We start from the raw sequence: 25240 nt of genomic DNA, 5'->3' as shown, positions 1-25240 counted from the left end.
TATAGTAGTAATTAAATATGGGCACTTTCATACTTATTCCATAATTAGCTTTTCTGTGCAAGTAATACTACACTGGACATGAAATCACAGGACAGTGACAAAATTTAATTGGATAGCATGGACACAAAATCAGAAAACCAGGCTCTTTTCCCAGTTGCAGAGCTCAAAAAATTCTTTCCCATTCTGTGCCTCAGTCTGCTGCCATTTAAATTGAAAATGCTGCACCAAGAGAAGGAAAATCAATATGAAAACATAGCACAAGTTATTTTTTTCCAATTGTGTTACAATGTGAAACAGAGCACTCTCGGTTGCTGAAGGTTTTCAGTGCACTTGGGTTGCTTCAGAAATAAAGTTTGGCATTCACAGAGACACGATCACACAATTCCTGACCCACTTGGCTGCTGGTAGCAAAGGAGGAGTCCAAAGGAGTAGAGCCATGCTGTGCCCAGAGGTGAATCAACATCTCTGGCCATCATCCCATCCTGGGGATGGTCCCAGTCATGGACCTCTGCACTCCAGACTCATCCTGCCTTGGAGAAAGAGTTTTGTCATGTGCCCAAACAAAGTCACCAGGACCATGACAAGGAGAAAGCCCAAAAGCCCTACAGGTTCAAGCACCAGGAAGGAGCTCAAAGTCTCCAATCCCTTCATTTTCACTGTCAACCTACAACCTGCTCTGCACTGAGAGGAGGGATGATGAACTGAGAGAAAGGCTGCTGAAGTTCCCCTGGACTTACACCTTTGAAAGCCTGCTCGGAGACCTGAACTGCACTAAATGCCCCCAGATAAATTTCCACCACAGTGGGACTTCATTGCATTCATAGATTGCATTGCATGATATAGCCGAAAATTTTCACTTAGGGCCAAAATCCTCACTCCAGACAATCCTAGGGTGTATAACTTTTATCTCTAGCAGGGTGTCAGACTCCAGCAGAGGGTTCTGAGAACACAGTGGATCTCATTGGGCTTTATACCAGCAACCTTCAAAGATGCTGAGTGTGAGTAATGCCACCCACCACTGGAGAAAGTGGCAAGAATGTGCCAGAACCTGACAGAGCTCAAGATCAAGCCATTCCTACCCCACTTTTCCCCACTAGGAGCTTCTAAACCAACCTTATGTTTATTACAAAAACACATTAAGACTAAAATCCCCAGTTATAATAAATATTTTTCCTTATTAATGCTAGAACAAATTTCTTATAGTGCTCACACTGGCCAGATTCCATCCATCATGTAACAACCCAAATTTAAATCATTGCGGGTTTTGCCTAGAAAGGAAGTTCAGACCTGAGAAGATCAGATCAGAGACCAGATACAGAAAAGGCTTTTAAGCAGAGATCCACTACAGGGTAGCCACGTGCAGCATCTGAAATACACGTTTATTGTATTGGGGAGTGGAAAAACTAACCCACAACTCCAACTTCTTTAAAAGAGATTTAATTAGAACTAATACAAATGCATCTTTCCTACATGGTTGATCTAATCAACAGTGGCAGGTTTAATTACAAGCCTATTTAAGGTGAACATATTGCATTACCGTGGAAAAGATGCGTTATTTTACATTGTAGGTGTACCTCCTACTTCTCTATCTGTCACACAGGCAGTGCCTTTAATAGCTGTTAATGTAATGTCTCTTTTTCCAAGCTCCATTTTTTTTGAAGTATTTAAGCAGAATCCAATGGAATCCAACACAAATCTAATAATTGCAATCTATTTTATTTTTTTTTTTCCTTGCTATTTAGTTTTCACCACAAAGAAAATGACAGGTCTAATATGAGGCTCCTGAAATGTAGTTACATCTAAGCTTCATTGCTCCAGAGCACATAAAATAAATATATGATCAATGAAATGAAACATGACAAAATGTTTCATATTGATGTTATTTTTCTTTTCAAAACGTCTTTTATGGTTAATGCCCTCAGTCACTTTTTCCATACATTTTCTTTTTTTGTAATATATAGCTTTCCTAGTTCTGATTTCAAGTTCAGGGTGCCTGGGGAGAATTGGAAGATTTCTTCAAACCAAGACTGTTCCTTCAGCCTTTCACATGAGAAAATTGTTAGGCGCATTAAAGTATTCCTGACTATGTTGCATTCCTTTGTTCAGAGTGAGTTTTGGGAACACATCCTTTTCTCATTATATTTCCATAAAATATATTTGATCTATTCTATTCTTAGAATACCTCTGATGTGGTCTGTGAATGGAGCACAGTATAAAAATATTTCTTTTTTTTTTTTTTTTATACGAGACAAAATGTTTCCATTTCTTAGACACATAAAAAGTCACTGTATAGCACTCCACGAAAGTAAAACTTTACAGAGAGTGTTGGTGCAACTCGGCACAGATCTCAACAGCAATCCACCCTCACAGCATCCAGTTGTAACTTGGACCCTCATCAAATCCACAGTGACACAGGGAGAAAGAGGGAGAGGAACAGAAAAAAAAAGGAAGAGAAATAGAGGAGGAGTGAGACCTGGATAGTACTACTGGGAAGAGAGTTTATATTTAGAAGCACAGAAAGATGTTAACCATGTGCCTGCTAGAAAAAAATAAATCTACCCTAATGGTGGTTGACAATAAAACCACCTTTGGAAAAAAGTCTTAAACTTTCAGAGCACAACCCAGGCTATTCCCAAATGCAGGAAGATATTTGAAATAGCCCCACAAACAGAGCATTGCAGGAATTTAGGGATTTTTTCCCCCCCTTCACTTCCCTATCTGCTGATTTTGTTTTTTCCTTCAGGACCTTGAGAAACAAGGAGCAGCAGCCGCTGAGTTTTCTGCAGCTCTGGCTTGGCTTGGCTGTTTATTGCTACACCCATAAAATTATGGTTTTGATCAATCCCTTCCAGGACCCTTTTATTCTCTGCAGTTTTCCATTCACCCAGGGAGCTCTGCTCCCATCTGACACGTTGGGAACACGAGGAGCAGGAGCAGGTCTGGATTCACCCTGGTCTGGTGGGGAGTGAGATGCCCCTGGTTGTCCCTGCAGGAATGTCATCTGATGGGAGCTGGGAGCCTGCAGCAGCCCAGCTGCCTTGGGTACTGACCACAAATGACTTAATCCCCAGCATAAACAAGGCCTAACGTTCAAACTCATCTGCTGATTCCCTCGCAGCTTCCTACTCACAGTTCACAGGAGATGACTTCTCCTGGTTCCCACGACTGGAGAGTCAGGATCAAAGGCTTGAAGAAAAAAGAATATAAGGCTTTTTCTGGGTTTATTTTTTTCTTCTTTTTTTTTTTTTTTCTTTAAACTCAGGTTGCAGAATTATTTGCTTCAATCTGCTGAGGTGTTTAAAAAGAAATAACCATATAAAATTTTAAGCAGTAACAGGCTTGTGTAGGTACAGGCAGAAGTGACTGCATGGGGTGCAGTTTGTGCCTCTCACTGTCCTCAAAAAATCATATGTTTTGGTTGGTTGTTCAAGACAAAAACTGGCATTCTTTCTATTTGAGTAGCCATAGGAAGGCCTCAAATTGCTGAAAGCAACTAAAGTAGGGGGGGTTGATATGCTGTTTAATTTTTTTAATTTTCATCACAACTGAAACATATTTGAGAAAAATTATGTAAACAAAAATGTAAAAATCAATGAACAACAGGGATTTTTAATTACTATATTTCACTTTAGAGGAGTGAAATATAGTTTTTGGTCTCAAAATCAGACTGGTGGTGCCTGCCTGAGAGCCTTCTGTGTATCAACAGCACAAAACATCTGCCTGTTCCCTCACAAACGGCAGAGCCTGGAAATGTGGGAATTATTCACATAGGTGTGTTGGCAGGGTTGTGTCATCTACCCCATAATGCACCTGGATGCTATCACTTTTATTTTAAAGAGCACTAAAACTCAGCTAATAAAATTTAAAAAGAAAATCATATAAAGTGACATATAAGCAGGTTTCACATGTGAATAAAAAAAGCTGTAGCGTGTTCTTCGACACGTGGAGTGTACATTTGCTTTTATCAGGCTTTTCCCAATTGAAATAATGGAAAACATTCAGTACCTAAAAAAAAAATATTTAAGAAACCCTTTAAACCAAACTCACCCACATTAATCAGTAATGCATGTGTAGCAGGATCATTCTGGCACAGGAAGATTTTGCTCCCCTCTACGAAACTTTCTTGGGTAACATTCGACATCGCACTGCTCACAGACTTCCTCACAAAAAGGGAGGCTTGTAGGAAGGCAAGACTTTTTCTGCTAGGAACTCTCCATCATTTCCAGCATTTCCATTTCAATTGCCACGTGGCATTTCCCTCCCTTCAGCACCCCTGGCTCTGCTATTGCCATCCCAAAGCCTCAGCAATGCCCATCCCAGGAGGTGCCAGTGCAGGCAGATCCACGTTCCAGGAAGGTGGTCTGTGTCACACTGCTTGGGGACACAATTTCTTATCACTGAGAGTGGCTCTGTGGGCACTGGTGATGCTGACAGGAGCCAAGTCCCCCAGCACAAACCTTCTGGCTGAACTGCTCCAGGAGAGTGACGCAGTGCAACCTGAATAATTTAAATTAATTAATTAAAGGCGTGATAAATTATCACATAAAGCTGGTCATGTGAACTCCTCTTGTCACTGTGTGGCTCAGTTTTCAGCACGAGGAATCACAGAATATCTTGAGGTGGAAGAGCCCCATCAAAGTCCATTTTCCCCACTAAAGTTGAGTTCCTGTCCTCACTACAAGGAGGTGAAGTCTGTGTGTGACGGACACCATCTCCCTGTTGTATCTCAGCTTCTCAGCCATGCCCTCAGCCACCTCTGCTCACCATCAGCCCTTCCCAAAGCTCTCCATTCCCCAGGTGTCCCTTCACAATATCTGACACCCATCAAGTACAGGAGGCTACAAAGCCAACACCTCAAGCGAGAACACCCAAACACAGGCTTAGGGGTGAGGCTTTCTCCACTTCAAAGAGAAAGCAGCTCTCAACCATTCATCCAGAACTGAAATAAAAGAAATAATCACATGCCTCACTTCCCCTAAAGTACAGGGACTTTAGGATGGCTGGGATCAGGACAGCTTTAGCATCTCGGTTTCCCCCATCTACTGATGTGCAAGGTACAGGCCAGTGACAGAGTGAGCACTTTGCTTATTGACATTTCTTCCTATCTGCTCAGCGATCTACAGGATCAATCCCTTAATTTGCAACATCTTTTAAGCATGTCAGAGATCAGAAATGAGCCATATCTTGGTTCTTAATAAGTTTCTATATAAATCACTGCCTGATTAAAAACAAAACATAGTATCCTCCAGTAATGATCAAATTCTACAGTATAGCAATGTTAATGACCCTTTACCATGGAACACTGGAATATTTTTATAATAAAGGTTATGACTTGCATTGTATTTATTGTAAGCAGGGGTTTTATATTCTAGAAAATCAATATTTTAATATGTAACACCTAAATATATGACCTTCCTATGGCTACATTTCAAAGGCAATGTGTGTGTTCCATTTAACTTTTTTCTTACAAAAAAAAAAAAAAACCCAAAAAAGCTCTCTCTCCAGAAAGTTGTAAATATCCTAAAAGGCCTGTTAATCATGAAATCCTGCAAACTGAAAATTGTTTGGGGTGAAGGGAATCTGATTTTCAGCAAACTGCCTTTGTTTCAGATGCACCCATCCCTGTGCCAGCACGCCAGCGTGTCATGCCTGGTTTCATGTGTCTTGTTGGGTTAAAGTGATGCTCCTGACATACCCAGGCTCGCTGCCCCATCTCCATTATGCGTCAGGCTGCCCATTTCAAGAGCATTAGATTTTAATTTCCTCACTCTTGGCATTGCATGGGTTTGCCAACCAGTGAGCACGACTGATGCCCTCTTCTGTCGCTGGTCCCAGCAGAGATGGCCCAGCAAGGCTCCTGCACCCACCAGGACTCCAAAGACACTTAAATCATCCATGGCAATGGTCCAAGCAGGGAGGAGAGGCTGCACAATAAACAGCTGTGTCAGCTGAACATGACAGTGTGGCTTGGTTGCTCCTTTCCCAGAGCCCTCCCTGAAAGCTCTGCTCCTCAAACAAGAAACCACCAATGCTCGTGGTTAACACCTGCATTGGATTGGTGGGGAGATGTAAAAAACTTCATACTTAACTAGAAAGTGTAGATTAATTAAGCTAATTTGGGCTTTGGTCCCACTGAAAGCAACCTAGGTATGATATAGGATTATTGTTCTACAATATAGTTCTCATATAGCTCTCAGAAACTCAGACATATCAGTCTCCACTATTAAAATTTGATTCTGTTAAATTCATATAAATTCATCCAAATATTCTGCCTCTCTTCCTCTGAAATCCTGCTATAATCCAGTACACAGGGCTGACTTTGGGATAGCCAAGCATCATTAGTAAACAGATGCTTCCTTACAAGGACATTTTGAATTTCTTTTCCTTCTTACATACCAGTGTTGAAATGTCACAACTCTCACCAAAAGGCTTAAGACTTAAGTGTGTGTTTTGGCAAAATAGTACCTTTTCCCACTTTATTCTGGATATAAAAATTATAAAAACCATAGCATCAAGTTTGTATGGGGCTACCCTGATAATATGACAAGTGTCAAACAAACATTTGTGTATTAGAGGTAGAATTTTTTGTTTCCCCTTAAATCAGGGTACAAGGTAGAGCCCTGTAGAATAAAGCTTTGTGATAGAAATAACTTCCACAAACACCAATCCTTGCCTCATTATATATGTGCCCTCTCCATATATTTAGCAGCCAAAAATGGAAGTTTCCTTGAGTACAATGTTCTAGAGAACACCTCATATAAATTTGCAGAGCCCTTAACAGAAGCAGCAATGATTTAACTTCCTCAATTTCTGCACCAGAACTACCTCCCCTCTGGGAAAGGGACCCTAGACCCTGGAAGTTTACATTATACATTATTTTGAGAAGCACAAAAGTAAAGTAAACATGTTCATTAAGTGAAGACTTTTGTACAGCTGACTTTGAAAGTATGATCCATGTTAGGTCTTGAGCTGACATACTTCAAACCTGACAGAAACCAATTTTATAAAAGCAAAAAGTAACAAAGCAATGAATAATTAAGATACCAAGCATGGCTACATCACAAGTCAATGTTTCTTCAGCAGCAGCAGTTGGTGTACATTGTATTATCTCATACACTTGAAAAAAGTAACAGATATTACTTGTTGCTGCAAAATTCTAACAGCAAGCCCTGACTTTTCAAGCTGATAGAAGTAATGACACATATATGACAGGTGGTCATAAAGGTACTTGAGCAGTTAAAAAATGAATAAGTCTGAAAATGTCACCCAATGTTAAGAGCCACATTGGGCTACACTTTATGTTTGATAATATAAATTCCAAATTTTTCTTAATACAAGGCTCCATATTTTTGCAAAGTAGTCCCTTACCCCCATTTTCAACTGTGCTGCAAATAGCTGGGCAGTTTCTGACAGGTTAAAACCCTGAGCTAACTTGGGGCTTTTTGAACTGCAGCAGAAGTTTTCTGAAAAAAACCTGAAAGGCAAATTTTTTAGTCTGAATATAAACATGTTTTTATTTTAATTGAAATTGACTGCTTTACATCTTGCAGCATTCCAAAAAATAATAAACATCTGAGACTTGTTGCCTCTTTAGCTGGACAGGTTTCCCACAGCTGAATCCTTTGATGATACTCTTTGGGCTTTCTATTTTAGGAAGTCATCCCTTTCTGCTTCTCTCTGGAGGGAAACTCTTTGGCTGTCCTGCCAATCTTCCTCTTGACCTCTCTGTCCTGTGTACTTGGCCCTTCCATCTCTTTTCCAAAGTCCTCTCTCTCCTTCCACACTGCTAGACCTTTGTAATTTCCAGTGACTGTAATTGCCCCTAAATTGCTTGAAAACCTCTTCTTCTGCCCTGACTACCAAACTATTTAATCTTCTAGCTCTTCTTCTTCATTTTCCCTGGAATATTTCCCCAATTTTCAGAGCAAGTGTACTTCCAATACCACCCCATGTATTTGCACCAGTGTAACAGCCAATATTGATACAACTGGATGTATTAACTGCAGGAACCACACAGAGCAGTAGAAATCTGTTATTCTGACACCAAAGTTAAACACCAAACTTAATTGCACATCAAGAGGAAATTATTTTTCAAGTGCTATAATTTTAAATCAATCTCTAACTTCCAAACCAAAATATTATGTTAAAGAACACCTAGAGGTATACTGGAGACCACTTTTTTTTTCTGTAAAGGTCTGCTTGGTAAACACCTCTCTGCCATGAGCACCATAAAAAAGGAGATATGGTTAGATCAGATGCTCTGCTCTGTTTTGTGTGAACTCCCTGTTATTTGTTGCAATGGTTGTAAGAAAGCACACAAAATCCTCTCTTCAGCACACACATTGACATTTTCTTCATGAAAACTACAGCTCTGACTGAAGATCATTTTTATCAGACCCCTCCAAGCCTTCTGTCAGACCAGGAAGAACTTTCCATGCCTGGGGATGAAGGGAGAGTGCTTGTTTTGGCCTTGGACAAAGACCTTATTTATACACACACATTACTCTCTCCCAGCATTATATCTCTATCTGCTCCAGTCAGATTAATATTTAAACATGACAACATTGTCATTCAAATGCTTCAGGCTTGATTAGCATAGTTCTCATAGTCACAGTAGGAAGCCACTGACTTTAAAAGAATTACAAATCTTTCAGAGCACAGCAAAACCAGAAGCAGAGTTGGCCTCCAAGCCCATCATCCTCACACAGAGCCCTTCTCCCATTAAATATCTCGCTAGATACTTCATTTTGAATTTTCAAAACCCCCAGAGGGACAGGGCAGCTCTGTGAGCTCCCTCACCCAGCATGAACACACTTGCACTTGAGAATTGCCTTCAAATAGGAACACAACCAAGAATCAAACTTGTGGAGACAGATTAAGTGGCTCAGGCCACAAAGAGACTCAATCCTAAAAATATAGCAATGATTAGAATGCCAGCATTTCTAGAAGCCACTAATAAAACTTGCTTTATTGACCTACAGCAGGCTCAAAAATATAACACCATGAAATAGACAGCTCCACAAACCCCTCTTCATAGACTGGGGCAAAAAAGAATAAATGCATTCTTTGCAAAATTTTGAAACAGGTAAATTGATAAAAACAATTGTGAAGTTAGCAAAAAAATTTGAAAATATTCTGCTTGCCTGATGCATACTCTCCTTAATATCAGGATATCATGTTGGGCTTAGAACATCTCAGATCACAAACTCTTCTCAACCTCAGATGTGTAAAGTCTTAAAAACTTGTAGTTTTGAGGGCCTTCAAGCTGTCCCTGTACCAGTTCTTACCTGGCAAAGGTACTGATCCTAACCTTCGTGTTCCCATTTTATTCAGTGAAGTAGAACAGCTTTCAATTTAGAGGCTAAAACACCCTCCAGCTGAAGAAAATTCTCACATTACAGTATGTTAAGAAGAATCTACTTCAATTGTGGTCAGTTGTCATGGAGAAAGAAGGAGGGAGAAAAAAAGTATATTCCCATGTGAAAACCTTTCTCTGTTAGGAAAAATAAAAAAAAAAAGAAAAACACAAACAAAACCTCAACTCCCCTCCTTCCTGTGCTTGACGTTTTATGCAAAGTAGGTGAATCTGGAACGAGAGATCACTTAAAAAATACTCATTATGCTATTTACGTACAGAAATGTGGTTGTGTAAAAGTATAACAGGAATGCATTCACAATTGGTTTAAGTAATTTTCTCTTGGCAAACCACCATAAAAAACGGGCGTCATGGCGCCACCAGAATCCTAAATTGTGGTGGAGAATCATCAGTACACATGGCATTAATCTCTGTCTCCTTGCAGGAGACACCCTTGCCTGCATTGCTGGCCTGTCTCTTAAATCTAAGACGTTGTAACTTGAGTTTGAAATGACACTATAAATAAAATACACTCTCCCTCCCCACCAAAAAAAAAAAAAAAAAATTACCCACTTTATTAAAAAGACACATATTTTAGACAGTTTATTCATGTTGGAGCTTTTTGTTGCCAAAGAACACTGAAAGTGCAGTACTAATGGGTTAATAATAGATCGTGTAATCCTCAGCATTCACGTTGGACATGATTCAGACTACTGAGAGACTTTTTAAATATATACAAATAATTAGTTAACCCATTGGTATTACATTCTTGCTACTTTGGATTGATCACAAGACTGTAGGGATCTCATTATACCATCCCAGTCTATTTTCCCCAGTGACTGAGAACGCTTAGCTGTCTTTTAATATCTTACTATTAATCGCTTACTAAGTTTTCAAATCTTTTTCCCTCTTCCAAATTTAGGCAGAGTTTTGTTAATAGAGCAATTTAAAATATCACCATTCTCCCTGCAAATTTCTCTGTGGCATGTAAACATTGTTAAAATGTTCTACCAGATGAAATTCATGTCTTTTAAAGGAAACTGTGTCTCTATTTTGGTGGAGAAAAAAAAAAAAAAAGAAAAAGACTGATAGTTTGGGAACACCCACTCAAGATAAAATAAGGATTCTGGAAGATTTCCTGTGGGGGTTAATGGAGGCCAGGCCAATGGTATCTGACCTTGAAGTCCCCAGATGAAGCTTCGTGTTTCTCCTCAAATTATTTCTGTTGAGGTTTTTTTAAGGTTTCTTCATTATGTAAAGCTTAGTTTGTCAACCCTGATATGGTGAGAGTCCAAAAAATGTCACCGATAAGTGCTACCTTTCTATGCTCTTACTAAAAAAAAAAAAAAAACAAGGAACTCAATATGGAAATATTTTTAGTTGATTTTCTTATGTTCTTAGCAAAGCCTTGCCAGAAACATGCTTACACAAATCAGAATTCATACAGCAGCACAGCATTAGCATTCTGAATAATTAGCAGAAATAGGTATTTTAAATGAAACTTACCCACAATGACACACGTTTAATTCAGATTGTAAGCCACAGTGTGGTTTTCCCCACAAGTTACACCGCTATATTACTGTTTTAAAAAGCCATTATTTTAGGCACCTCGGAAAAAAAAAAGGGGGAAAGAAGTGTTAAAGATCCATACACAGGGTTTCTGCAAATGAATATGATGTATTCCAGAAACAACATGCACTCACACAGACACTCAATAAGAAAGGGACTGTTTACTCAGTTTATAGCTTGAAAACCACTAGGGACTGTGTTCCAGTATGGGAAATTTTAGTACAGTGCATTGTTAATACAAAATAAAAAGCAAGCCTGGGAAGTTAGGATTATAATTTTTTGAAAATGCTTGTTTGGAGCATTAAAAAAAATATTGCCTTCTAATGTCAAAGTACGAACAAATACTTTTTCAGATGAATAAAATCTGTAATCAGTTAGATAAGTGCAATATGCCTTTTTTTTTGGCATTTAATCAAACAATGAAATCACATACACATTTCCTGACACAAAAGACAAATGATGTAATAATCTGAAGGAGTTTCTCTATCTCCTTGGAACTTTGCATACTTGACTTGTTTTCCATATTTTGTGACTTTAAATGGTGGGAAAATTATATTAAAATGCTTGTAGCAGTTCCTCTAAACTAGCATCCTTTTTGTTTTATTGTATTTAATATAAAAGCAGCAATTATTTGATTTCAAAGTTATGAAAATATGTACCTTATGAGAAAACAAGCAATTTAAGCTTTAATTGGTGTCATTTTTCACAGAACTGGCAAGATTCTTGCATCCCTGGCATGTTGTTTTCTATAAAACTGCAGAGCTGCTTTCAATGAATGTTTTACGAATGTATAAGTTGTTACATGAAGGTATGTAAGTGGATGCCTGGAAATATAAGATTTCTGGGGGGATTTATTCACAAAAGATGCATTTCATTTCATAGTGTATATACTGTAATTTTTCCTTAATATTCCTAATGTGCTTTGGTTCCCATTAAACATTTCTTCCATTCTTGCATGGGAAGAAAGGGGAGGTATGCAGGGGGGATCTTTTGCACAGGAGAAATAGAAATAAAGATGGGGGAAACAATGGTGGGGGGGGAGAAAAAAACCTGCCTTGAAAAAAATTATTTTATGCACATTTTTTGTTTAAAATGAGGCAGCAAGACCAGTTGGGTTTTGGTCTGTCTGGGTTGAGGGTTTTTTCTCTTTAATGGAAGGCTCAATCCCTAATTTAAAATTTACAATACTCATGCCCTTTCCCATGTGAATAGTCATGATTTTATTTTTTTCATTTATTTAAAATTGTACCAATATGATACAAACTAGAGCCCTCTGACACTCGTTCCCTGTAGAGATACAGCAGAAGAGATAACCCCAGTTAAAGAGCTTGGACTGTGTATAGCATTCAAGCATTGGAAGGAATTCCTCAGGGAGGTGGTGGAGTTGTCCCCATCCCTGAAGTTCTCCAAGGAAAAACTGGATGTGTTAATCAGTGCTCTGGTCTAGGTGACAAGCTAGGGATTAGTCACAGGCTGGACTCAATGGCTTTGAAAATCTTTTCCAACCAAAATGATTCTGTAATTCTATATACAAGTATCCAACCCCTCACCAATCATGGACTGCAAAAACGAGCACACCCAAAGTGTTGCAACGGACCTGCCTCAAGAAGGAAACTCCTAAAACTGAAATATAACCACAAACCTGAGACATGACCATAATTTTTGTCAGATTCAGAGCCTTAGAGAGGAGCAGGAGACCCGTGGATGCCGTGTCCTGCATCTACGATGCTCTCTGAGAAGCTGACAGGACCAAGGCAGGAAGGGTCCTCACTGGCCTCGCCCCCAGCAAGATAGCATCCCACAGAATCACTTGGGCTGGAAAAGACCTCCTTAGATCATTGAGACCAACCAGTCACTGCCAGTTTTACACTGGTGGGCTGGTCCAGGGCTCAGTGTAAGAGGAGGAGCAAGGTCGTGTCTATAAGGGTGTGGAGGGATGGGATGGGATGGGATGGGATGGGATGGGATGGGATGGGATGGGATGGGATGGGATGGGATGGGATGGGATGGGATGGGATGGGATGGGATGGGATGGGATGGGATGGGATGGGATGGAATGGGATGGAATGGAATGGAATGGAATGGAATGGAATGGAATGGAATGGAATGGAATGGAATGGAATGGAATGGAATGGAATGGAATGGAATGGAATGGAATGGAATGGAATGGAATGGTGGGGGACCCATCATAAGGAGCTGTGTCCCAGTGTCCTGATGGGACTGTCCTTCCCTTCACACAGAGACAGAGGCCACCACTCCACAGACACACGTGACACAAGGGCTTTGGTGCTTTGCAGACTCTTAGACATGACATCACCCAAAAGGATTTCAAGAGCAGATCTTTCACCCGGCACATGGCCCAAACTGGTGAATAAATCCACTCGCACACCCAGGAATTTGCTTCTCCCAGAATAACTGCATTCCACTAAAAACCCACCACTGCCACTGGTTTTGGAGTCTGCCCTGTGAACCAGCCACACATGAGATGGTGTCTCAAAAAGGGAGAGCGCAGGACTTTTTTCCACCTTGAAAATCAGGAGCACCACAAGCTCCAGCTCCTCACCAGCTCCTATCAGCACGTCCAGGCTCCAGCAGGAGGGCACGTTGGTGCTGAGCACTTAATTAAGGGTTCACAGCCATTTAATCCCTCATTTCTCAGTTTGAGATTTTACGAGGCAGACACCGATGCCTTTGGCTCACAAATGTTTCCATTCAGCCTTGTGTTTACTGGAACCAGCAGTGGGTACCTGTGAAATACCCAAACACAGTGACAGGCTCTGCAGCCTCTCCTCTCCCCATCTCCTTTCTCACACACTCCCCTCTTACAGCAAAACACCTACTACTGTGCCTCCCTATCTGCCTGTGACCATTCTTTCTTTACACTTCAACATTTTAATTAAAAAGCAATAAAACACTTTAATTTGAGGTTTGTACATAAAAATACAAGTAAAAATGGCCTGAACACTGGGCAAATACTATTGAAATCTGAGCTAAAAGGCAGTTAGAGTAACTTTAACCACCTGAGAAATGCAATAATCACCCTGAAATGCACAGCCTGGCGTGTTTTATAGCCATTATAAACTGCAATTTATACATTAAAATAAGGAAAACAGTCAGACCCATCCATTTATGAGCTATAATAAATATGGTTATGACATCACTGACAACCAGTCACAAACTTCCAAACACATCCAGAGCATTAAAGCAATTTCACAATTACCTTTTAAATCTGTTTTCTATCAGCACATGTGTATTTCTTAAGTGTGCACGTAGCCACGGGCCTGCCTCAGCAGCCGTGTCTTCACAGATGCAAAGGTCTCCTGGATTCTCTTCACTCAACTTTATCTTTCATATCCCCTGCTACATTTACACCTTCTGTGTTCCCCATGACTTCCATGGAGAAGAAGCAAACCAGAAGGATCTGACTAGTTAGAATTATTCCTAATTTTATTTTTTGTAGTTCTCAAAACACCTCATGAACAGCATTAGGGCAAAATGCTGTTATTGGGGAAACCTCCAGAATGACCATTACAGCTCTCATGAAGTCCTTCTCTTTGAGAAACAAGTGCTTCTCAACTATTTACAGAGTGCCTACACCAAGAAGAGTTTTCCTTTGCATTCAGCCTTGAATCCAGCTGCTCAATCCCTTTTCTTAAATTCCTCCTTCAAACACCATCCCAACTTTTGTTCTTTCCACTGTTGCAACTTTCTTGGGGGAGGAGAGTTTCTAAAAAGGATAAATTGTGCCTCAGGGAGCAGCTCTTCTCTAAGAACAAGCTAACAGGATAAGCCTATAATAGAAATATAAATCAACTGCAGAACTTTTTTTTTTTTTGTCTTTTGGAGAGTGCTTTTCTCTCAGAACCAGCATGCAACAATTTTCTTCTGTACTTCTCAACTCCTTTCCTGGTGAAAACCTCTCCTGGTCCCTCTGCCTTCCAGCTGCCAGTGCATGTGCCACATGCACAGCTCCTTCACGGGGATCAAAGACCTTTGACTCCATCCCCAGATTGATAACCCGGAGGAGATGAGCCATGGTAGCAGTTCCATGGGCCTGGTCCAGCAGTGGCTGCCAAACACGAGGGTCCCCTGTGTGGAGGACAACAGCTGAAGACATTGAGATCTGAGGGAACTCACTGAGCTGAAGCCAGGAGGAGCTGGGAGCCACAGGGTGAGGAGCAGCCACCAGTTTGGTGCCACACTGTGTGTGACAGGCTGGGGCAGGGCATTCACCATCACAGGGAAAGGTTAAACACCAGTGAGGGAAGGAAGGGGCACACATTGTGCTGGAGAAGACACAGCCTTTGATATCCTTGGTTAAACACAAAGTCTTGTGAGATATAACGGTTCTGACCCTGTTATTTCACTTTTTATCCCTTCTGCTCAAAGCATCTCATTGTCTTTCTGTTCCACTCCCCACAGCCCAGAGCAGGTCACTTCTCATGTCCCCAGATTTTCCCTTAAATCTGTCCACATTTCTTGCAGAATTATTCCTGATTTTCACTCTGCTCATAAGGAAATCTTCTCACCAGGGGATCATCAAACCCTCTACCTTACCTTGCCGAGCACCAAATTCAGCCCTTGGTGGAGATTATTCTTACACAGAAATACAAGCAAATGAAGACTGGTCAGGCAATGACTTTAAAAAGATATTTTAAGTACCTTGTGGCCAACAAAGGCAGGACAGGATCTGTAGGATGTGAAAGGAGACCAGTGGTCAAGTGAGGTAAAGCCTTTTCACAGGCCTTCACAGAAATTCTGACAACACGCTGGTTATTTACACAAGCAAAGATCTTAATATCCAGCAAGACTCAATATATTTGTCTTTTCTATGCCCTTCTAAATTAGATTAAAAGGGTACTATTTTCATCATTTTAAATAATTAAAAAAAAATAAATTATATTCTATAATATCTTTTCATTGTTGTAGAAACCATGGAAATCTGGCAACTAAGGCAAACAAATTTCAGCCAACTTATTCTACACTGCCCAGAGAACATTGGTCAGCACCTGAAATGAAAGAATCAAGTCTAAAAGTTTGGCTTGAAACTTGATTTTAGTTTAAAATCTTGGTTGGAGACTTAGAATAAAAGCACAGGTCTTTTCAGCTTAGCTCAGTATTTTAAAATAAATCAACAGAGAATGAAGTGCAGATCTAACATGCATTATGCTTACAATATATTACATTATTCTAACTACAAAGGAAATTTAAAAATGTATAACAGATGACATCACACTTCAGATGAAGTTACCTAAAAAGAAATTTCCTTCCCAACCTACCAGTAAGCAGAGATGGTAAGAAAGATTATTTTTCTTCAGCAATGAAGCAAATTTCACCTCTTCATTTTGACCAGGTTCACTGAAATAACTTAACCAAAGCTGATGATACAACTCTCATCTCTGTGACTTCACCTGCCAGCCAAGGCAGGACATGGTCCCTCTTGTCAATATTTATAATTTTACATAACCTTAACCATCATTGGTTGATGTGCACTTAATTCAAGTTATGTTTTACTTCCTATTGATGAAGACACCATCCACCTTTTCACCTGCTTCTTCTTCTTTCATCTGCAGTGGTTTCTGCAGCACATCCACATTTCTTCTCCAGCACCTTCACCCTCTGCACTGGATCATTAAAGTCCCAGGAAAGAGCAAGGAAGACTTCAGATTTTGGCAATATATTCAGTGGCAGGACTGCAGTTTTGTAAGGAAAATAATTTTCCTTACCACAGAGGAGATTTAGGGCAGGTCCATGAGGAGGAACAGTGAAACAATGGTGTTCATATTTGAAAGGGTTCACTCTAAAGAACTCCTGTAGACTGTGGTGCTGCTGGGGGAAAGGAGAAAGAAGCAAGTAGATAAAAATAATCAGCATTGGTGGCTGATGGCAAAATAGCACTGGGAAGATGCTGAGAGGAAAATAAATAAAATAAAGTATTTTCCAGCCTTCATCACGTAGCAAAACAAAAATATAATGCATTTGTTTAATGAAAGGAAGTTAATATCTCTCCTTATGTTCATAACAGAACAAAGACAGAGATAGAACACCAGGCAGAGAAAACTCTATTTTTATTCTAGCATAACTCATGATGAAACACCCATGGACACACATCCCCACCCAAAGTGTCTCAACTTCGTGTGTGTAATCCCCATTTCCTCAATAAAAGGAGTCACTTTGATAGCCTGAATTGTAAGAAAAATTGTAATATAAATTCAAAACATTTAGGGAGATGATGAGAATAGGCATGCACAAGTGTCTCTCAAATGTGTATATATATATATGTCCTTTCAGGACAATAAAGTATAAAGTTTTATCACTTGGAAATTTACTTAATTTCATGGGCTTTTCAGTATCAGCATGTACAAATGTTTCACTGACACAGAATAGTTTTTCGCCCTTTCATCAGAAAATCATTTCTTACTTGGAAAAAATAACTCCTCAGTGTTCCTTATTAATATCTTTAATAATTTAAAATGTTTACCAGTTTACTGTATCCTAGATATCTAATTATTTGCAGACTTTCACTTACACATTGCTAATGGGACAAACATCTTCTGGCCTCATTTGTTTTTTGATTTGGGAGAAGTATTGAGTTACAACAAATGCAGTGTGCGATCAAAAATTCAGAATATTTGACCTTTTCATGGTAACCAACTGATAAACAGGGACCACTGTATCTCAAAACACTGAGGACACTGCTCCTCTCAATATTCAATAAATTATTTGCTATCTGAAATGAATGTTCCATTACTGTAGTGCTCTTGTTCTTTGATTACGTGATCTAAACTACAGCAGCAGGTGGCTACTATCAATAATTTGCTCTTGCTTTGCTTTACTCTGAGGGATAGTGGAAATACTTTCATTAGTGGGAATGGCAAGCTAAGAGAGGGTGGAAATCAGACCAGGGGAATGGTAAGGATCTTAAACCTTTCCTTAGGGACAAGAGCAAGGACTGGGTGTAGCTTAGTTCTTGAGTCAACAGGTTGCTACATCCAGCCTTTATCTTAATGACCAGGGCAATAAAACAGTGAAATCAAAATGTATTTGTAACACAGAATTCAAGCTTTTCTTTTCAAGACCTGGAGTGAAAAATCAATCTGTGCAATTGCAAACCAAGCCTTTAACCCTGTAAAGACATATTTTTATGTTTAGCTGTACCCAAGCTGAGCAGCGCCATTTTCATCAATAGGATTCATCATGGGACTACTTAGAGACATTAACACTAATTAAACACAAGCATAAAACTCTTTGCAGGATTGAGACCTAAACTACTTCAATTTCCACTAAAAATTATTTTCATCTTGTAATTAAAACAAATTTTTGCTACTGGCATAGTATCTGCTCTCCACTGAAATGTATGGACATAAAACTCTTGTTAGCATGAGTGGCTTTCAGAAAGCCAATAAGAGCAGTGAAAATATCCACAGTTCCATTTCTGGGAATAATTTGGTTTCTGAGTTCTCATTTTTGCTTCTTTGTCATTCTTCATTGCTACCATGCCTTCACTACTAGCCCATAGTCTGTGACTTTTATTTTCTTTATTTCTTAGGGCCTATTCCTATAGACCTTCCCTTAAAGAAAAAGATATCCACAAGGATGTTAATCAGTACAGGCACTGTGCCTTTTCTGAGGTCAAAATCCTGTTCCTCCCAAAGTTGAAAAGTGAATGTTGGAGTCATGATCAGCATTTTGTGGTTTAAAATCCAAGAATCACTTAGCCAGCTATTTCCCCAACACTGTCAACCACAGCAGAGAATCACTTCTTAGGACTAAGGCAGTTATGCTATTAACAACATAAATGTGGGTTTGGGGTGGGTTTCTTGTGGAGGTGGAGGAAGAACCAGTAGTCCCCTTACTAAAAACATACTGAGGGTTTAATAGCAAAGTCATTCTGACATTTTAAGTCATTATTATTAAAAAAAAAGTTAATTTTCATTTTTTCTTAGAATAAATGCACTTTTTCTCATGGGCCAGATCCAACTACTTTTCTAAAATGACATCAGTAAACCAAGGCCGAAAGTTTAGTATGTCTGCTCAGTAAAATATTGCTTTTTATACTGACCAAACAGTAAGGGAGGTCATCCTGCCCCTCTGCTCCATCCTGGTGAGTCCAGGCAGTGCTGCCTTCATCTCTGGTGTCCCCAGCACAGGAAGGACATGGAGTTGTTGGAGTGAGCCTAGAGGAGGTTCAAGTTAGTGGGATGGAGAACCTCTGTGAGGAAATGCTGAGAGTATTGAGAATGTTCACCCTGGAGAAGAGAATCTTCAGTGCGACCTAATTCCATCCTTCCAGAACCAGAAGGGAACCTACAGAAAAGATGGAGAGGGACAGTTTCCAAGAGCCTGGAGTGACAGGACAAGGGGGAATGACTCCAAACTGAAGGAGGATGGGTTTAGACAGGATATTAGGGAAAGAAATCTTTACCATCCTCACCGGGAATGGTGAGGCCCCGGTACAGGTTGCCCAGGGGAGCTGTGGCTGCCCCATTCCTGGAAGTGTCCATGGCCAGGCTGGATGGGACTTGGAGCAGCCTGGGATAGTGGAGGGTGTCTCTGCCCATAGCAGAGGGGTGAAATGACAGTCTTTAGGGTCCCTTCCACAAACCATGCTATGATTCTGTGAAGTCCAACCATATCCATGGGTGTCATGGTGAGATGGGGATCTGGAAAGGGATGAGGGAGCCCTGAGGGGCAGCACAGCTCGAGGAGTGACAGTGGGGGCTGGAGCCCTGTGCCACCACTGCCCCACAATCATCGGGCTCGGCACGGAGACAGGGAGCTGAGCACAAGCTATTTCTGCACCCTGATTTAAATTGTTATTTATACCACTGGAGTCCTATTTTGAGTATTTTGATTTCTATTTTTAGATTTTTGAACAATCTTTTTGAACTCTATGGCACATGTGATCCGGGAATATCAGGAAATACAACGTTAACCAAAATATTCCTTCAAAAGAGGTTTTTTTTTAGCCTACTTTCTAGAGCTGGAAATGATCACAGGACTTCGCCTTCCATACCATTCCACAGCACACCCCCCCACCTCTGTGCCATTGCCAACTCAGGCTCTGAAGCCTAGAGACAGCCTTAAAATTATGAGATTTGCTCAAAAATACCATTTTTTTTTTAATCAAAAGTAATTGAGAGAGTGGGAATGTTTACTTGTTCTTTGCTATGAATATGCCTCATATATTTCTTTAAATCTCTCCATATGGGCAATCCACCAGGAGAAATAAATTTTTATATCTTAAAAATGAAAAAAAAAAGCTGAAAATTTCATGCCACTGAGGTTTGAAGAGGAGGAGCATTGCTGTACTTACTGAAGCTGACAAATTCATTTTTTTCCTGGGAATGCCTGTAAAGAAGGAAATTTTAGCAAGACCTTTTAGTGTAGGAACAGGAAAATTGACAAGGAGTGCCCATCACGTGTGGATTTTAATTCTCTAAGACTGAATCACAAATGAAATTTCTTCAGTAACAAATGTTATAGCACAGCACTCAATTACCTCTTCTGTGACTAATATTTCTGTATCAGACTCAAACTTCCCAGTCCTACTATGGCATCAAACCATAGTGCCTGATTTGCATTTCCAAAAAGGAAATTGTTTTCCAAAAGACGCGTGTGGCAGCAAGAGACTCCGAACAGCATTCTCATAGTAACACACAGTAGCACATTTCAAGCCAACTAAATTTACTGAGCACTCCTCTATGTTTTCAGCATGTTTCAGATAATTTTTAAGAGCCCAGAAACTGAGCAGCAGGCATGGGTGATTTATTGAAAATGTAGTCCTTTAAATCTCTCCTGTTTAGAGACAAGGAGGCCCTGCAGGACAGCGACAAATCCTTTGCACAGTTCTAGGTCACTCTTTCCTTATCCACCACACTCTAACCCTATCACATCAGGCACTCTTTGCTCATACTGAATCCATGTTGGCTGCCACAAATCACCACCTAATTTTCCATGTGCATTAGCATGGTTTCCAGGAGGATCCCCTCCATCATCTTGCTGGGCACAGGTGAGCACCCTGCTTTTTTCACTTTTTTAAAAGTGCAGGCTTTGTTTCACCCTTGTAGTCAGAGGGATCTTTGCTGGACTGCCATGGCTTCTCAAACATGATGGACAGGGGCCCAACAACTGCCTGGACCTCAGGACACAAGTAAATGTGTTCCCTCAGGTTCCATGACTTGTGGCAGCTTCTTGTTCTTTAGGTGATCTCACACCTGATCTTCTACCGGTTCTCCGTTCTCCCAGTCCCTGACTTTGCTTTCTGCATTTTGGGGGAGCACTTGCCAGTGAAAACTCAGGCAAAAAAAAAGTCCTGGAGTAGCTCAGCATTCTCCATATCCCAGGTAACCAGATTTCCCATTTCCTAATGTAGAGGGCCCACATGTTTTCTAACCCTCTTTTATCTCCCTCTGAAGATATTGGGAAGCCAACGAAAAAGAGAAATTCCAACCTGCAAATCCTTGCAGGTGCCTACCTTGGGCTGAACACGTCATAGATCAGCACTGACACACAGATCTCGCTCCTGTGTCCCACCTGCTCGTGTATCACAGTCCATGTGCTCTGGTGGCAGCACATTTGGTGGCAACATAAGACACCATAAGGTAGAAACTTCATTCCCTGCTTTTGTCCAGGAGCCCTGCTCTCGGTCTGAGCATCACAGCCTAGATGTCACCGTGTAATGGGGAAAAGCTATTTTAAAATCTATTTATATGCTCATAAAATACATGTCAAATGATGATAAAACCGAGGAATGAAGCTCCCAAGTAGTGGCCATATGTTCCTCAAACACCCAGGTATTGGCTGCAGATTTGACAGCGAGACAGAACCTTATGGAAAGTGTACTTGGTCAATTCATCTAAGAGTTGGTCACCTTTGATTGCTCAAGGCTGTTTTGCCAAAACCAGGATCAAGCAAGAAGCAGAGGATATGTTCATATCACACACTGCCAAAGTGCTTATTAGTGAAGTCTTCCCACACGTGAGCCTCTATAATTTTTCAGCACATTAGCAGTCCACCCAAAATTAGATAAAATATCATAAAAATCTATAGCTGCTCCTATTTCTGGATGCACACTTTCTCACAAAAGGGCTTCAAAATAAAACATCCTTTTCAAACTGAATACATATACTTTTTTTATTTTTTTTTTTTACCTTAAGATAACCTCCTTTAGTCATGATATGAACATGATGACTGTCAAGCAAAAAGCTGAGGAGAGCAACAGTATTATGTTTGCAAAGGAAGTTATTTTTGGAAGATATTTTTCATTTAGGGAAGGAAAAAAAAAAAATCCAAACGAAGTAAACAATTTAGTTCATAATCATCAACACAGGGACACTTTGCACAGACATTTCCTTTCATAGGTCACTACATTCATTGGGTTGGAATTAGTTAGAGGACTGAAAATAGTAAATGACAAAAACTACTGGAAGTAGTAGCCCATGAAGGAAAACATAGCCAGCTGAGGTGAAAATTAGATTATATTATGCTGAACCTACTCCTACCTGTCCTGTAATTCAGGATCCAGTTCACATATGTATAACCTGTCCTGTAATTCAGGATCCAGTTCACATATGTATAACTGCTATAATGAAACACCAGATTTATTAAAGATTTTAGCAGTGGGGAATTAAGTCAGCTTGTGGAATTCCTACCAAAATAAGACAAAAAAGGAATTATTCTCAGATCAAAGTGGTTTTTTTTTGTTTTCTGGGTTTTTTTTTAAACATCCTCTGCATAGCTTTAACACTAGCTAATAGAGTGTAATGCATCAATACACTATAGCAAATTTTCTCTGCTTTAAATATCACCCTCATTCATACTGTGATTCAATTTAAGAATCGTTCAAAGATAAATCTAAATAAATAACAAGCTGGCTTTCAGGCAAACAAATGAATTTGCATTGTTTTATATTCATCATAAATATTTCACCTAATTACTGAGGTACTATGTTCAGAAATACAAAACAACATTATAAATTTATTAGCACTGTCCCTGCTGATTTTACAGAAGTTCTGTGGAATTTAAGAGCCAAAAGTAGAAACAGGCTCAAGAGCATAACCAAAAGAGCAGAGGCTGCATTCAAATGCTAAACTGGATTGACACCCTCTGCTTTGCTCTGCATATTTACCCCAACTAAAGCTTCCTGTCTGGAATCAGGTGTTATCCTATTTATTCTCAAAACCCAAGGTCAACGAAAGCCTTTTCCTTCTGTTGACTCTCGAAAGCTAAACATCTGAATCAGGCTGCTTCGAGTATTATCTTGAAAACTATCACAGGAGTTATTTTTCCCCTCATTGTAAAACTGTGAAAACGTAAGAAGGATGTAACAGCGTTTTTCAAAGGTTTAGGGAGGTCAGCTGCATGGAGAGAAAATAAGGAGTGCTGCTAAAACATAAAAGGTAAAGAACACAGCATTTATCCTCAAAATTATTTAAGTTCTTTTAATGGCTCTAAAGGCTATGAAAAATGTTTTTAAAATGTAAATATGTGGGTCTTTTAGAAGAAGTTATCCTTCTTTGTAAACCACAGTATCACTGGTGATTTATAATTTTCAGTAAATCTTAATCCCACAGGAAACATATAAGAGTTCCTCTTTATTTTTAACCAAATGCTGAATCTAACATGGAATGCAGTTTTTATTATTGGCAGAAAAGCTATAATTTTTATTTGCTTATAATAAACTAAGATAAAATCTGAAAGAGTGCAAGTACGAAACCATTTTAAAGACAGATTAGTCTTTTCCCTTTACCTTTGAAACAACTTCAGATGTAAATAAAATTGTGGCTATCACATTTCCCTAGGGATTAAGTACTCTTACTGTTCAAATGTCATTAATTACTCTTAATGCCGTTATGAACTATTTGGAGATTATCATTATTAAACTGTTAGAGTATTTCTTAATTCCTCACCAGAAAGCCACAGAGTGACTCTCTGAGCCTATCCTCCCTCTCTTTTGTTGAAATAACAATAGCCTGGAGGAATTGTGTCTGCAAAGAAAAAGTCAAGAAACAACAATAAAACGCATTTTGTTGGACTGAATGAGCAGTAGAGAGAAGAGTTTGGGTTTTAGACCATGTTCTGTTTCATAAGTCAAGCATCTGGGGCTGGTGCAGCCCCATGGGAGTGTCCAGGGTGCTCTGAGGGATGGGGAATGCAGCAAAATTCCCTCTAATAAAAGGGTCTCATCTGTAGCTGGCCCGTTTGGGCACACTGACATCTGAAATAAATAAGTTTTAGGATCCCAAGGATGTTTCACTGCTGTAATAAACAGTCATTAGAACAGAATAGGGGCACTGCATAGACTGGGTTTGGTATCAAAACACTTCATACACAAAAATTCAAAATACACACATTCTTGTCACAACCTCCTCCTTTTTCACCAAGCACTAAAGCAATGAGGATTTTAGCACAGTTGTTATTTAAGTGTGTCACTTGGCTCTTTCCCTGAATAATCTTTGGGCTGGGAGGGTTTGCTCCACCACAGGGGCCACGTGGTCCTACTACAGCTCAGATCCTCAGCTCTTCCAAGACAAATCACAGTGCTTGGATTCATGTTTTGAAGTCTGTGCTTTACTTTGCTATTATTATTATTAAATTTGTATTTTTCATTCAAATGCATGCCAGCACCTTTATACTCATATATTTAAAAACGAAAGTAATAAGTTTAGCTACAGGCAAATTTGATCAAACAGAAAAAAGGCTCGATGGAAACTTTTTAATGACTACCTGGGAAGTGGAAACAAACAAATCTAAAGTATTTATTCACTTCTGGTACTGGAAATCAAGCTGCCTGTCCTATTGAAGGTACACATTAAGATACACGCTCCCCTACTTTGCATTTACACTTTAGATTAACTTCTCTGGGCATTTCTGGGTGTAATTTCTTCAAACAAAGGGCTAAGAGGGTTCAGTGGTCCTGCTTTCTTGGTCTGCATTTCTATCCTCCCCTTGCTTCTATTCTGGGGGATTTCCCAGTCCATGTCTGGAGCACAGTGGGCCAAATTTGGTGTTTTTATAGAGCTGACAAGTGATGATGCTGCCAGTCACCAGTTTTGTGAGTTACCCTCAGATCAAGCAGAAGGGTTATTCTCTGGGAGTATCTGTCCTAGAAAGGAGGGGGACACTAAAAAAGAGATTGCTGAAAATCTGTGCTGGTTTCAGAAATGGGAAAAGAGCCTGAGAAAGACCATCACAGAGTGACACTAATGGGATGGTGTGGTCTGGGATGGGAAAAAGCTCTTCTCTGACTCTTTTCCTGATCAGATCTACACATTGCAGAGGCCAGGGCTCCCTCACAGAGCTCTGCTGAAAGGT

At 39.9% G+C, this 25240-nt stretch overlaps 1 long non-coding RNA gene across 3 annotated transcripts in view; it reads right to left on the bottom strand.

The window, feature by feature from the left end:
* Positions 1-25240, bottom strand: part of LOC111932339 (uncharacterized) — a 105401-nt gene that overhangs the window by 2781 nt on the left and 77380 nt on the right. The window contains exons 4-9 of one of the 3 annotated variants that reach the window (XR_015289212.1): positions 20241-20275; positions 19173-19231; positions 18987-19101; positions 16651-16750; positions 16176-16548; positions 15587-15614 (exon numbers count right to left, since the gene is read on the bottom strand). This is a non-coding gene — a long non-coding RNA (uncharacterized LOC111932339). Of the gene's footprint in view, positions 1-15586; positions 15615-15960; positions 16549-16650; positions 16751-18986; positions 19102-19172; positions 19232-20240; positions 20276-25240 lie in introns of those variants that run through there. The other 2 variants (XR_015289208.1, XR_015289210.1) reach the window with 2 other exon arrangements.

This window comes from Cyanistes caeruleus, chromosome 7 (genome assembly GCF_971803275.1).
Source record: "Cyanistes caeruleus chromosome 7, bCyaCae1.hap1.1, whole genome shotgun sequence".
Lineage (NCBI taxonomy): Eukaryota > Metazoa > Chordata > Aves > Passeriformes > Paridae > Cyanistes > Cyanistes caeruleus.
This window is presented reverse-complemented; position numbering and strand designations above follow the sequence as displayed.